The 15,218-nt window shown below is 40.0% G+C and overlaps 1 protein-coding gene across 2 annotated transcripts in view; it reads left to right on the top strand.

Annotated features, from left to right (window-relative positions):
- CHIC2 (cysteine rich hydrophobic domain 2) overlaps nt 1-14,520 on the top strand; it is a 44,004-nt gene extending 29,484 nt beyond the window's left edge. The window contains exons 7-8 of one of the 2 annotated variants that reach the window (XR_003398252.1): nt 373-375; nt 14,509-14,520. The gene's annotated coding sequence lies outside the window, so the exon portion shown is untranslated. Of the gene's footprint in view, nt 1-372; nt 376-4,625; nt 4,637-14,508 lie in introns of those variants that run through there. The other variant, XR_003398253.1, reaches the window with a different exon arrangement.
- The last annotated feature ends 698 nt before the right edge of the window (nt 14,521-15,218 follow it).

The raw sequence follows: 15,218 nt of genomic DNA, 5'->3' as shown, positions 1-15,218 counted from the left end.
CCAGCTCCCCAGTGCCTGTGACGAGGGGGCGGGGGGCCGCTTGGGCCTGACCCCTCCAAGTCTGCCTGCGCTTTAAAAACAACCGGCCCACCCCCCCTTCACAAATCCCCCACCAAATGAAAAAGAAAAAGCAACACTTTACAGTAACGAATTTTAAACCAGCCAAAGCCTTTTAAGCTTGTGTTCATAGATGGCTCCACTGAAGACAAGCTCCAGGAGAAGATGAGGCTTCCCGCCCTCATGTGCATGGACAAGGACCTCCCTTGGCTGCTCTTGTTCTTCGGAGTTATAGGGATGAGCTCCAGAAGCACTCAAAGACCTGGTAGTTTTTAATATGATTATTCAGAGAACATTCACAACAAAAAGCCAAAGAGCGTTCCCATCTTCCAGGATTTTCCATCACAGAAATCTTCCGTCTCCAGTGATAAAGACCCCGTCCCTGCTTGACGTTGGGACAGCACGGAGAAGGCCTGGGTCTACGTCCACAAACAAGGTAAAGGAGCCTTTGCTGTGTGATATCTAGTTGCAAAGCACCTTGGTGGTTGCACTGCAGATAGAGATGAGGACTTCTGTTACACAGCCCCCCGATGTCACAGGGAAGCAATGTGAGCCACATGTTAGTGAACGAACTGGGATAGTAACTGGTGTCAGGCACCTCATTTAGGTTTTAGTTTTTCCCTGACATGGAGAGGTAACCCAAAGGCACAGTATCACCTGACTTCTCATCCAAACAAATGCGTTTTGAAATAGAAAGTGTTGCTCTACCTTTTGCATCCGAACCAGCAGTCTGCTTTATGTTATATATTGCTTACTGCGAAAATGTCCCATTGCATTTATGTAGGCTCAGCTTGCACCTTCCTTCTGTCTCCATGCTGTTCAAGCCAGTGCTCTTAATTCTTAGGCTATTGATTACATTATATGTAGCATAAATTTTCTGTCTTGCACTTTCACTCTCTGCAGTACTGAGCCCTTGCCAGTAGGATGGGAACTCAGGCTTGCTGAATAGATGGGAGGAGTAGAAAAGCTCAGCCCCTTTACTCATTCTCTATGTGACCTTTTGAGGACTCCAGGTATTAAGTGACTTATTCCTCTTTGTGTGCCTTTGAAGATCTGGATCTTGAGTAGTTATTTAATGAAATGAGAGAAATGCATAGGACAGCTATTCTATCCAAATTACACAAATTATTTTAACAGTGGGTCTTACTCAGGATTTTGTTCTATTCTGTATTAATTTCCTAGTTCTAAGTGAAATCCATTATCATATTTCTAGGGTACCCAAACACAATATCTTTAATATGCTTTTTCATACCTTTTCCAACACACTCTATGAAAATGGCCTGTTTTTATATGAGATAATGAGTTTTGGGGTTAATGAGGATAGGGCCCAGAATTCCTACTGTATTGTGTGCCATTGAGTATACAGTAGAAATAAATTAGGAGAGGCAGACAGTGTTTTTTAAAATCCTCTTTCATTTAGGCATTTTGTTTAGCATTCAGAACACAGCTACATTACATGATTAGCTGATTTTAATGAGTGTCCTCTAATCAGTTAAATGAAAGTGTGTGTAAAACCTAAAAAGTACTTTATATTTGTAGAGACAGTCTGTTTACATTGTTATATCTCAGCTAAGAGGATACTTGGCATGTATGATGCATCTAAGAGAAAAATGTGGAAGGCCAAAGAAACCTTGAAGACAATTGGATCCAGCCCATTCTCTTTCTCCCCACAATGCAAGCTCTGATGACTTAGTATTTTAATTAATGTCAACCCTTACCATCAGTGCTCATGGGAACAATCATTAAACCAACACAAAAACATTTTAAATGGCTGGCAAACTACCAGATACTGAGCTAAGCATTCCCATGGTAGAGTGGACGGTTTCATAGCCAATTCTGCACTGGATTAAATACGTTCTCTAATAGTACTGGCTCTAAAGGCTATTATTTTCATACTAAACAATGAAGTATGGTTTCTAAGTTACTCTATTTTAAAATATATATTTACTTCCCAACACTAGTATCAACGTTATTTATATGGATGTGGTTGAATTTTACTCTTTATTGTTACTAAAGCTTGTTTTTCTTTTTTCTCCTCTTCATCCCTTTTTTGGTTTCCTTGCTGTTAAACCCAAACTTTTTTTTTTTTTTTTTTCTCTTGGATAATTCACATGATCAGACACAGCCTAAACCAACAATCAGTTTCCTATGTAGCTATAAAAATTGCTGGCTGAGTGAATTTTAAAATTTGACAACTTAGATATTTTTGGTTTCCTGTTATGTTACTTTTGCATGGTAGGAACTGGGTCATGTCTCTACCTAGTAGGTACTCTGCTGTCCTCATCACTGCAATATTTGCTTGCCAAGTGTACTAAGTAGCCTGATCTTTCTTATTCCTCGAAGGCCTTTTTCCCTCCTCCCATCTTCTGTGTTTGCTGTTTGCTCAAATTGTTTAAACATGGAGCTCAATGACAGGCTATTAGCGCTGACTGGAGCCACACATAATGTGGCCACATGTTGTGTAAGCTTCACAACTTGTCTGCTAATTCGCCTCAGGCCTGACCTGAAATACCCTTGCTGTTCTAGCTCTTACCCCTTCTGCAGCAGAGACAGACACTCATGCTAACTCATATGACACATCGGTGAGGTATTGGATTTGGGGCCAAATCCTGCCTCGCTTTTTGCTGGAGGTAGTGCCATGGCTGTCGGTGAATCTGTCTGAGGCGGAGAAGAGGACAGAGCCAGCCATGTTGAAAGGATGGTGACAAGGATGAGAACGGTACCCTTCAAGAGTGAAAGCCTGTGGTTGCAGCGCATCCGGCAGGCAGTGTGAGAGCCACTGCTCTCCTCCCCGGCTGTGTGAATCCCACTGATGGCTCCTGAGGGAAAATATGATTTCCATAGAAAGTCCACAAGCTAGGAGGAAGGAACATGGCAGGGGAAGTCCAGGCTGACAAGCAGAGAGCGTTCTCCCTTTTATTCTTGTCATCGGGATCTCTGAGGCCACTGTGATGGGTAAGGAAAGGAGGAAGATTTTGGTCAAGTGGAAAAAAAAAAGGCAGCCCATTTAGGAAGATGAGGACAATGAAATATGTAGTAAGGAGTTCAGAGAATTTACCTAGTAGATGATGTGCTTATTGGACAGAAAATAAATGAAGCTGGAAGGATCTGAGCAGTGGAAAGTCAAAAACTCAGTGCAGATGTGTAGCACTGGTATCCAAAAAATAAATTAGTTAGAGAAATGGATTTCAGATGGTGAGGTAGATTGATTAGGAAGAAGGGTGCATGGTAGATTAGGTTATAGGATTGATGGGTTGATACAGCTGATCAGAAAATGGAAATAAATAAAAGAAACCTTAAAAAGGCCATGGAAACCCCAGCAACAGCGTATAAACAGTGTTTAAAAAGACTAAAGCTAAGAACAGACTAGAAAAGAAGAAAGTTTGGGGAGGGTGGAACTTAAGAGAACATGGAAAAGTACAGTTTAGTGAAAATTAGCATATTATGAGCAAAGGAATAAAAATAGCACAGAAAGAAAAAGAGGAAATTCCAAAAACCAGAAGGGAAAGGGTTTAGAGATGAAAAGGGAAGAGTTAAAGAATTAAAACCATGAGGAAAATGTCAAGGTGGTCACAGAGAAAAGGGGGTTAAAAAAAAAGGAGCAGGAGGAGTATACAGAGAATGTACAGTCTGTTTAGGAATAACTTTCAACCTTCTAAAATGTGGACAGTTTTGGAAACAGCAAACCCCATGATCACCAGCTCTGTTTCAGTGTATCCATTTTATAGGATCAAAAATGGGGAAGCTCCTTACTGTTCCCATGTAATGAATGCACTTTCGCACTCATAGAATTTTTAAGTTACAGGAAGAACACTTGCCCCATTTTATTCTGCTTTCTGCATCCTGTCACCCTGAAGCATTTCCAGTCTAGTCCCCCATCTATCTCAGAGATATAGACCTACAAGATGCTCTTCCACTGTGTTTTCAGATTCTTGTCAAGCTTTTTTTCATTCACAGCCTGAATTCCCTGACGCAGGGAGATATGAGTAGCAGGGGAGGCTGCATTTTACCCTAAATAAGCTGTTGCAAACATATTTCCCCTTTAAACTGTGATTTTTTTTTTTTTTCTGAACATGAAGGATTGTTTTCAAAAGTGCTGTAATGATCTAAGTTGTTTTTTTTTCTCCTTCAATTCCATTTATGACCCATATTACAAATGTAGGCTGTAAAACCTTCAGCTACTATAATGTCCAGAAAGTCTCTGGCAAAGTCATCATCTGTTTCATAAAGGTGAAATTTGCTGCAGACAGATGAATAGAGTTTCTCTAGCTGAGGCATATAATTAGACCAACAGAATTTTCATGCAAATTCCTCCCCTAGGAATAATGAACAAATATACAGAATTTAGCATGCCATGCCAGACCACGGGCTAAGGACAGATGTTCAAAGGATCTAAAAAAAATTGAAGCCAGGCAGCTAAAAACAATTTAAAGTTGGTGTAACCAAGTCTGCGACAAAGACCTTGTCTTTCCTTGAAATGTGTGTATCAAGTGTGTGGTGCTCTAATTTACATAGCAAATAGGTGTTCTTATTTACATAGTAAAGCTTAAAAGTTTAAATTAGGATAGTAAGTGTGTTTTCCTATATGCTGTACAAATATGTGTGCTAGAGATGGACCTCATTTCAGAGAATGTGCAAGTAGTTAAAGAAGAGAGGCAAACAGAAAGCTTGAATACAAGCAAAATGTCTTGTTAGTTCCCTTAGAAATAATGGTGATTCTTCATCATTTCCCCCTACCCATTTCAACTGTGCTGAAGCTAGCCCTGCCTGTCACTGCTAATGCATACCAAGCATCCTCTGTCACTCCCACAGCAAGGATTTAGTTGGGGGGGAGGTGTGTGTTAATCAACAGGATTCTTCTGTGGTGTTTTTTTTTTTCCTTCTGAGAAGCGATTGTCTTTCTCAGGTCTGGTATGAATAAAAAGAAAGAATAAAACCAGTATAGCTGACACAAAAACCTCAAGACAATTTGGTTTTCTTCCCAAAATACAAGGCATTTCACCCCTGAAAAGTTTTGCTTCTGTCTAGCAGCGTATAGATGCCTTGCTTTTCCCCATTCAGGTTAGTTGAATGTTAAAACTGATTTTCAAAGATTCTTTTTCTTTCACCCTCGTCAGCAGAGAACTGACTCAGCATCCCAACAACAATGCATTTAGAGCAGGCATTAGTTTTGAAAATGTTGTTTCAACTCTGTGAGAGACCATGGCAACAAAGATAGGATGAAGACCTTTGAAGAAACCTTTGAATACTGTTTAGAAGAAGGAGAATGGATAGAAAAACAGAGGGAAAGAGAGTAGGATTCATTTGCTTCTTAGTGATGCTACCATTTTAAGGGGCAGTACTAATTCCTATAATAGATTTCACTCCTGGGCAAAGAATGCTACCAAAAAGCCCCAAATGAGTGCCACTTCCCATTGAGATAATGTCTGGGGTTGTACTGAGGGTTTTTTCCCCCCGTGTTTGTTTTGACAAGTAGATTCTTTTGCTTTATCTCTCTTAAACAAGAGAAGTTTTAAGGCTTAAAGATTTGAGCCCTCTGAGAAATCAAAACTTCAGTCTTTGAGATTGTGCTAAGTATATTTACTCAAGATTTATGACAAATCCCCCAGAAGTAAGGAGAATGCTTAATACAATTCAAATAGGCTGGAACTTACCATCTAAATAAGGACTAATCTACTGCCTGCCTGTGCTTCCCTAGGAAGAGACACCACTACTCCCAGTGTAAAACAAAAAAGGACTTTAGGGAAATAGAAAGTCTGAAAATCCTCATAGTCTATTCATGGGTTGTCTCCTTTTAACTGACATTTCAAAAGTTATGCCCGCTCATGACAAATGCACTTTTCAGGTTTTGCAAGTTTCATTCTTTTTATGATTTTCAGTCCATGCTAAGAAAATCCTATAATACTTTATCTAGCTCTAGCTATAAACATGGAAGAATTTTGATCAAAGGAGACTATTTTAACAGCTGTCTTTCATGGCAACATGTGCAGCTCTCTTGGCAGCCTCAACTACTAAGGTCTGAAGAAAACAGGTCTTTGCAAAGCCTTTGCATGTTTGAGGTGTCAAAAATATTGAATATATTGCCTTTGCTTAGTGCTTTCTGGGATCTGAAAGCCATGGTCAGGCAATAAAAAAGCCCTGCAGCAGGAACCCTTAATTTAGTTCAAAGAGATCAGAATGACTGCTTTTGTGGGGTTTTTTTTAGTATTCATAATCTGCCTTATCCAGCTATTTGTCAGCAGAAATAGAATTTTATTTTCTTGGATAAATATGGTCTGGGATTAGTTACAGGAGAAAAGGAGGGACTGTTGCTCTTTTTGCCAAAACAGAGAAGAGGGACTCCCTTCCCATTACCTTTTCACAGCCAGGGAAATGAACACTTCCATTATGCTGGACAATGAGGAGCAGAAGTAGCAGGTGGTGACTGCTACTAATCAGGAAGTTAAGTAATAGCTGTACTTGAGCGTTTTCTAAAGGATTACTGTTTATGGGAAGATTTGTCCCCTATCTGGGCACCACTGGAAAAGAAAACAGAGTGGGAAAGATGAAAAGATGCCTATTAGTTACAGATTTTCCATCCCCTCCTCAGCTCCACACACACTGCCTGCTGGCCTCGCTTTACTGCCCAACCTGTTCAAATGACTCCAGCAGACAACTGGTAAACTTGTAACAATAGATCCTTTACTTAATCCCATCCCTGCTTCTACTTCCCTGATTAGAAAAAGGCCAGCCTTTCCCTTGTCACACTGGCAGGTGCCCCTGCAACCTGTTGCTTGTCTGACCAAAAGGAACATTGTTTCTTCTGGGGAAGGCTTAAAAATCTAAGTCTTCTACTTGTAACAGCACTTCTTGGCTGAGAAGGGGAAGGAAGCTATTATTGCCATTTTCACTCCAGGATTTACTAATTTTTTATCTTCAGATGCCAATAAAGAGGTCTAGATTTCCCCGAGAGATGTAACCGTATGTCTGAAACCCTTCTCCGTAAGGTACTGTGACACTACTTCTCCATCATGAAAAGAATCACCACAGAATCCCAGAATGGTTTGGGTTGGAAGGGACCTTCAAAGAGCCTCTAGTCCAAGCCTTCTGCCATGTGCAAGGACATCTTTCACCAGACCAGGTCACTCAAAGCCCCATTCAACTTGGCTTTGAACACTTCCAATGATGGGACACCCACACCTTCTCTGGGCTACCTGTTCCAGTGTCTTACTAGCCTCATCAGAAAGAATTTCTTCTTTATATCCGATCTAAATTTACTGTCTTTGAACCTGGTTCCACTGATCACCAAATCTTGTCAACTTCATTTTTGAAGACAGGAGTAGTTTTCCAAATTCCCAGGTAGGTCACAGTTCAAGTGACATTGTTACAAACCTTTAGTTTTTCTGCCTCTTACACTTTTCTCTGATCTTGAGTCCACAATGACGTCACATGGATATACAGATGCAAAAGGAGAACAAATTTAATATACAAATCTAAGGCCCAAAACTGCAGAAGTCATAACGCTTGTCAGTCTCCTAACACCTGACAGGCTGCCCTCGGGACCCAAGGAGGGATTAGGAGCGTGGGTACTTTGCTGAGCTAGGACCCAGCAGCTGTCCTGTTAGGTTCACTACTTTTAAGGCAGGGAGGAGCGTAAATGGTAGAGTGATACAGCACAGCCCCACATCTTGCCAAGGAGAGGCTAGCTTGCATATATTTTGTATACCTTCTTGAATTGGTCCACAGGTCAAAGCTACCTCAACAGTGTTTGGTAGGGTTTTTTTTTTTTGTTTGAGGGTATCTTTTTTAGACTGAGCTATGTAGGGCTGACATTTTAAAATTTTTGGATCAATATAGAGCATGTCATTCCTTCATGCTATGAGCCACAGTTTTTCAGGTCTCTGGATTAATAGGATTAATACAAATTAGGTGTGACCCCTGGACCTTACTATACTGCCAGCATGTCCTGGAAGCAAAAAAGAATATCCTAAAGATCAGCAAGTACAGAGCACTCTGAATTTGTCACAACTCCTCCAGGACAAAACCTTCTTTTAAATTCCATTTGCTCCAGCCATTTCAGTACCACTGTTTGCTTTCTTATCTGTTGACATGGTGGCTTAGCTTCCTCAGAACATTTTTGTCTAAAAGATCATTATTTTCTTTTCCAAGCGTCCCATGAACAGACCAATTGTACTTCATCAATTTTAAATTTTGACTGTCTGCCAATTGCTTTCAAATCTGAAGCCAATCAAAATTTAGGGAGATTCAGAAAACAGTGAAAGAGGAGCACATCCACTTCAAAAAGGTTACCCAACTGTTTGTTGTTGTTGTTTCATTTTGTCTCAGACTTTATAATGATGGCTTTCAGCATCTTGGCTCTGCTTATGTGTCCTTGTTTAAAAGTCAGGGCTGTGCCTGCCCTTCCCCAGGCTACAGGCACACAAGCGCGCTGCTGTGCAGTTTGTAATTCGCATTTGAGCCTCTGCTGACTCCAGAGTCCAGTCTGATGAATAATTGCCAAGAAAGATGCCTTCTGCATTTATACAGAGAGACTTCATATTCACAGCTGCTGATTATCATAATGTGGCTTGGAAACACCATATAATATCTGTGGGTTTTGTCTAATTTTACTTGTCTTAACAGACTACAGATAAGTCTGATAGTTGGTTACAAATATTTTATGAATAAGCCTCTAACCTAGCTGCATGCCAGGGGACTAATAAATGCTGTTAGTACCTAGAAGTGCTAAGGCCCAATGCTACTTAGCTTCTCAGGACTGAAATAATTCATACTATAACATCTCTGACATCAATATGATCCCAGAAAGATGCATTTGCTGGAGTTTTCTTCTAAAAATTGAAACTTCACAGAAATCATAAGATTCAATGTGAAAACTTACTGCTATATCTCAGGTTTTCAGGCTGTGCTGCTTTACTGACCACAGGGTCCATATCTTCCAAGGCCATCGCTTGCATGAGCAGACCTGCTGACCTCCGTGGTCATCAGGAAACCTTGTACCAGTAGAAGGTGGGGGCAGATGGCTTTACAGTGACACCCTGATTTCTCTGCTCTCCCATACTGGCATCTGACCAAGAATGTGAAAAATTAGCACTTCACTGCAATGGCTTGTGGTTGGTTTTCATTATCCAAACTAAGACAAAAATTTTTCATATGGACAGCTTTGATTGTTTTGCTGTATTCCAAGCATTTCAGTGCTATTCACTTGAGACTGAAACCTTTAGAAAAATACTGGGTTTTGAAGGTTTATAGAGCTACTTTCCTCCTCCTATCAAACAGTAGGAATGGTTTGGAAGGTATTTTGGCTGTGGATGAGAAAACAAATGATAAAATGGAATTGCTGCTTATGCAAATGTAAGACAGTCTTTTGCTATATTCTTCATGTTGAATAAAAGAGTTTGGCAACAGACAAAAGTAGAGATAATGAATGCTGACATTACTACAGTAGTTAAAGGTGACAACACACAGTTATGGGGTTCCTTTTGGGGGTCGTAGGAAATAAAAAGTAACCAAGGCAAATGGCTTCACTCTGTGCTCTGTGTGCTTGGGTAGTGGCAAGGCAAACAGAGTGCTAGGAGACAGTCTCAGCTCCGTTAAGTCAGGTTTTGTGCACAGAAGGCGGGCATGCATGCTGAACAAGTGGAATCAAAGTGGAAAATTACTTTTCAGAAATCAGCTTAAGACATGATTGCATCTGTGTCCTGTGGGGGAGCAAAGAAGACTGTATCCCACTGCTTTTCTTCTGCCAAACTTGAAATGAGAAATGTTGTCCAGGTGACAGCGTCTAGAGGAAGATTTTCAGACTGTGAATCCCAGCGTCAAGAGAGAGGAGATGAACATCAAGGTGTAAGAGCCTATGTCTCAGAGAGGGCCGAATTGCAACCATACTTCTCTCTTTGGTGTTCCCAGGGTGTTGCCTTCAGCTTCGCTCCAGTCAGTGTGCTGGTGGGTACAAGTCCCATTCAGGTACTCCTAACTGTCCCTTTACAGTGTGTTACGTTATTTTCTGCAGGAACTATGGTGTCTAAGTTGGGAATTTAACTCTGGAAAGCATAAGCTGAAAGTTATGCATGGAAATGAAGAATATAACCCTTCTAGTTCAGGCTATAAGCCAAAGTAGATCTGCTGTGACTGTACATGGTTTGTTTTCCTAGGAAATCAGTCTTAACTCCTTAATTTTTCTTAGTGTTGACAAAGTTTAAAAGAGAAATAGTGGTAGAGTATGAAATGCCTGGTAAAGTGAAGGGTATATGATTTTAGTTATAGTGTAATTTTTAGTATAATAAATACAAATGATCGCAAAGTAACTCCTAAGTAAGAATTTCTGTATTTAAACTGATAGTTTGTGGGATGCCATTTTGAAGTGCTAAGGTGAAAAGATGACTAAAGTTTTAAAGTGATTAAGATGGTGATTTATATAGGTCTAAAAAACACCCAGGAGGAGACAACTGTTTTCATAGAATTAATGAACCTCTATTTGGGGTAAAGAAGGCTTTCTTTCTCTTCATGAAGCTTTGTGTAATGTGAACAGATTTTGTATAGACAAGGCAGACTGCTGGAGGAACAGAAAGCTTGGGTTTGTTTTCTTTGGAAAAGTCAGTTTTAGCCTGCCTCTGACAGAAAAAAAAACGGATTGTTTGGGTTCTTGTTCACTTATTTCACTGCTGGGGTTCTGTGCTTTTGCCCTCCTGGGAGAGCTCTTGCTCTTGTTTCCTTCCCTATGGCTGTCTCTCCAGCTGTCGATAGCATCATTAAGCACAATAACATGGTTTAGAAAAAATAGTGGTGAAGTACCAGTTGCTGCAAAAATCAGATAGGAATTTATAATGTTCCAAGCAGTGCAGGGTTCTTGTCTAACTGCATTGCCAAGCTCACCAATAAGATATAGATTTTAAGTTTTAAATGCAGTGCTATTTTAAATCAATATTCAGTATATCCTTGTTTTGCAATACTGTCTGGGAAAGTATCTACCCTCTAAAGTAACTATAAACATATTAATAGTAACTATATGAGAAATCTTAACCTGCTTTTACTTTTTTTACTTTTGTGTAAAGTACAAAATATACTTTTAGATGTGGTTTAGGTAGTTAATGAGCATGGCATAGCTGATGGTGATGTACAATGAGACAAACTCATTAGTATCCACACATTAAGAAAATAAATATGTGAATCCTGCACCTACAACCTCAGCTGACGTTAAAGGTTGCTAGCCTGCATGGACCACCAGTATCATGTAAAGAAGGAAAAAGAAACAAATGTTTAAGCCATTGAGCATCCCACCCACACTTCCACTCATTAGTTCCACTCAGCCTGTACTAACACTGTGCATCAGTAGTGCACCACGGCCATCTGGCTAACCCCAGAAAGACATGTGGGCAGCTTATCTTCAAAGATGAATACTGGCTTTCAGCAGCAGCACTAACAGCTGTATCAAGCCAAAGAATGGAAAATAGATCTCCTAAGTTCATCTTCTTCCATAAAGGACCAAATGACCTGGGTTTGACAGTGCCATTTTAAATGAAGACACTGGTCAGATTTGTATGTACTTCCCTGTCTCTCTAAAGCGTGCTGTACAGCTCATGATAATTAAAGAGCATCAATTATGGCATGAATCTATAGAATATATTAGCAAATGGATATTTTTTCTTACCTAGTGGAAATGAGGAATACTCTGTGGAGATAAAAGATGGGAAAGTTACCCTTAACAATTCAAATGATCTTTAGGTTTTTCTTCCTAATAAGCACTACATAATTACTGTGAGCTGTTTGAAACTCTTTGGAGATGTCTCCTTTAACTCTTGCAAGTCTTGTCCAATAGTTTTGGACAGAGAGGTAGAGTATTTTATTTCAAATCAAGGCCATCTATCCCATCCAGCAATGAGAAGTGTTGCATTGCTTCCTGGATTACTCATTGTCTTCACTTCCTGCTTACCTGTTGTGAAACTAATGTGTTCCAGAAAGGATAGAGTTACTTGAGCATCTGTATTCCTACAGGGAGTATGAGGGTGAAGTACTTTTTAATCGTTTTGACTCTGCAAATGATGCAAAACCAAGTACATGGAAGAACGACATACATATTGGGAAGTATGGTGCTTCATTCATCACCCTAAGAATGAATTGTGCAACATGCATACAAATTGAGATTTGAATCTTTCTGCCTCTTGGCCATGATATTATTTTTCCCTATTTATTTTATGTGAAACAGGAAATTACTTGTCTTCTCCCTTAAAAGAGCACCTTCATGTCATCTGCTTTGTTAAATGATTCCATAAGATTAATTCTCTTTATGAAAGTGTAGCCACTGTAAGGATGCTGAATGCATACTTATCACTAGCAAAGAATGAGGGTCATGCTGAATAGTAATATTTAAAATAAAAATAAAAGGAAAAATGCTTCTCACTCTTTAAAGGGGAATCCCACTGTTATCTGTGTATATATGACTGAGGTATCATACGGTCCTGAATGGATTGTAGTACTGTAAGCTTGCAGTTGTTTTATAATTATCTGGTCAGCCACCCTACAGAAATGTACATGCAAATGTAAGTGTTCTTTGTACAAATGCTATTTCCAGCAACAAACTTGCAAGTAAATTATTACACAAGCAAAGTCACTCCCTGCACATAACCGAGACAGAAAAAGAAGACGACAAACATTCATAATACTTTGCTAAGCAATTCTTTTCATGTCAATTCATTTCCTTTATTCTAAGCTCCATTATTAGCCATACATGTGGCAACTACAGATATATGACTGTGTGCTAGGAAGGTAAAGGGTAGGTAGAAAAAGTTCCTCTGATCTTTTCTTATCCCCAGATCTGCAGGGTGCCCTGGAAGAAGATGGCATAAATAAAATACACAGATCCACCTCCACACTGGCTTTCCACAGTCATGACTATCACCAGGCTCTTGGTGGTGTTTCCCAAGGAAACTATGCCTAGCTCACACATCAAAGTTAGTATCTTCTGCTGTGATAACACACTTTTTTTAAACTAAGAATTTCAGTAACTAACCACAGGTCCTTTTACACAGTTTGTCCAACTGTCACACTGACAGCCTTTTAACTCTACACTTTCCTCCAGCATAATTTCTTTTCCCACCACCCCCAACCCCACTTAATTATATAAGACTCTAAAGACCCTCCCTCTCCTTGTTTTACTTTGTAAAAATGGGGAATGGAACCCAGCTGCTTTGTGTTTCTGAGGTAATTGCCAACATTTCTACAGCTGCTTCAGGGATGGGTTGAGGTTTTAAAGGGCTGGTGGTAGGGGTGGTTTTCCTCTCTCTCCTGTGCTTAGTTTTTGACCCTGTAAACTGATACCTACTGGCAGAGCAATGAGTATCTCACTGAAGATGTGAAAATGCCTTGGTTCTAGGCACCATTTCTTTTTCAAAAAGCAGGAAGGGATTCATCACATCTGCAGCAGAAAAGGTACAGGCTAAGGGCTGGGTTTTATCTGTGAGATGTATATACTAGCTTGTAGTTTGGCAGACGTGGTCTGTTCATTCAGGAAGTTAACTTGCAAGCATTTTTATTAATTCAACTTGCTTTAGTGAGCTTTTGGTCACCATGTAGAAATGGAAGATGAAGTTTATATGAATAATACTGGGGATTTTGCTCCCTGATTATCAATATATGCAATGTGGTTCAAGTTGCATAAAATATGAGTTGAAAAAGCTACAGCAAAGCTGTAAAGCCAAGTTTGGCTTAATATTGCTTAATCTGGCTTCTACTTCCGTGCTTGCTGTAGTGCTCTCTAGTGATTCATGATTGCATATTGTTTATTTTCTATTTCATCCTTGCTCAGAACACTTTTTAAAAAAATACTTTAAGATGTTTAGTATGAAATCTTGTTACATGTTAGGACTTTAGAATAGAGACAAAATCCAGTGTTCTCAGCAATATTCAGTAGTTTTGTATGACTGTCTTTGGAGCTCGTCTCACAATAGCTACTTTAGCATGCGGTTCTGTTGCACTGCTAGAAGGTACATCCCATGAACTGGAGGGAGGCCAGGATCCTGTGGATTAAAAATCAAGACTGTCAGTACAGATTGAATGCAGCAGGCACATTAAAGCTTCTAAATGATTCTATATTAGAAATGGTTTGTGCTCTGCTGATTTAGAATATGGACAAATCTGTTGCATGGTACTGTGTCCTTGCTCAGAAGAAATCTTAGCCAGGACATGGGATGCTGCAGGGCTGGTTATGTGAAGAAGCTTCACTTATCTAGAATTACATGTGCATCTGCAGCTGCAACTGCTGTCTTGTTTACCTTTGTAAAAGTAAAGATAGGTTAACCTTCATCTGCAGACAGGCTCCCTGACTCTCCCCCGAGTCTTTCATTCTTGAAGCCTAGATCCCAGGAAGGTTGTTGTGTAAGAGCTACAGAGATTTTGGGGGATCACAAAGTGCAGTTAGAGTGCTAATACATCTGGATGCAAGCTGAATTGACAAAGCTACAAGTGTGCCCTGTTGTAGTTTCAGTCTGGTGTCTGCCTGTCTTGGGGGTGGGAAGTGGGAGAACTGCAAAGAGCAACACTCCTGTGGATCACTGGTCTGACATAGAGGAGAATTAGATGTGCACATTTGATATTTGACTTCTGGTTTCTTCTGTCCTTGTTTTTTTGTTCATTTCTTTGTTTTTTAAGTAGACCCCATTTGATTGTAGGAGGTAACTGTTCCTAATTAAATGGTATTTGGGTGAATACAGCAGAGCTAAGCATGCCTTGAGAAATAGCTTTGGTTTGAGCGAGTTACTGAATACCAAAATGAAGAGGTAAAAAAGGAGTATGTACTGCCTGGTTTTAGGATGGCATTTTTTGACTTTCATGTCCCTTGGAGTATGTTTTATTTTCCCCCAATAATTGTGAACATACTCTGGTAGCATCTTTAGTTGCTGTCTGTGAACTTGCTTCTTTGTGATAATTTAAAAGATTGTGGAGGTTTGAACTCAGCCAGCAAGCAGACACCCCATGGCCGGCTGTTCACCTCCTCCCCCCTGGTGAAATAGGGGAAGGACAAAAAGAAGTGAATTCGTAGGTTGAATAAAAAGAAAGAATTTGCTAAATACAGCAAGAGAACAACAGTAACAATAGTGAGTCCAAAAAGACATGGGTAAAATGCAGCAGTGGCTCACTGAGCATGGCGACTGCCCCCCCCCCCCCCA

The sequence above is a fragment of the Athene cunicularia genome (genome assembly GCF_003259725.1).
Source record: "Athene cunicularia isolate RWA chromosome 4 unlocalized genomic scaffold, athCun1 chr4_part1, whole genome shotgun sequence".
Lineage (NCBI taxonomy): Eukaryota > Metazoa > Chordata > Aves > Strigiformes > Strigidae > Athene > Athene cunicularia.
The sequence above is the reverse complement of the archived record's forward strand: the minus strand, read 5'-3'. Positions and strand labels throughout refer to the sequence as shown.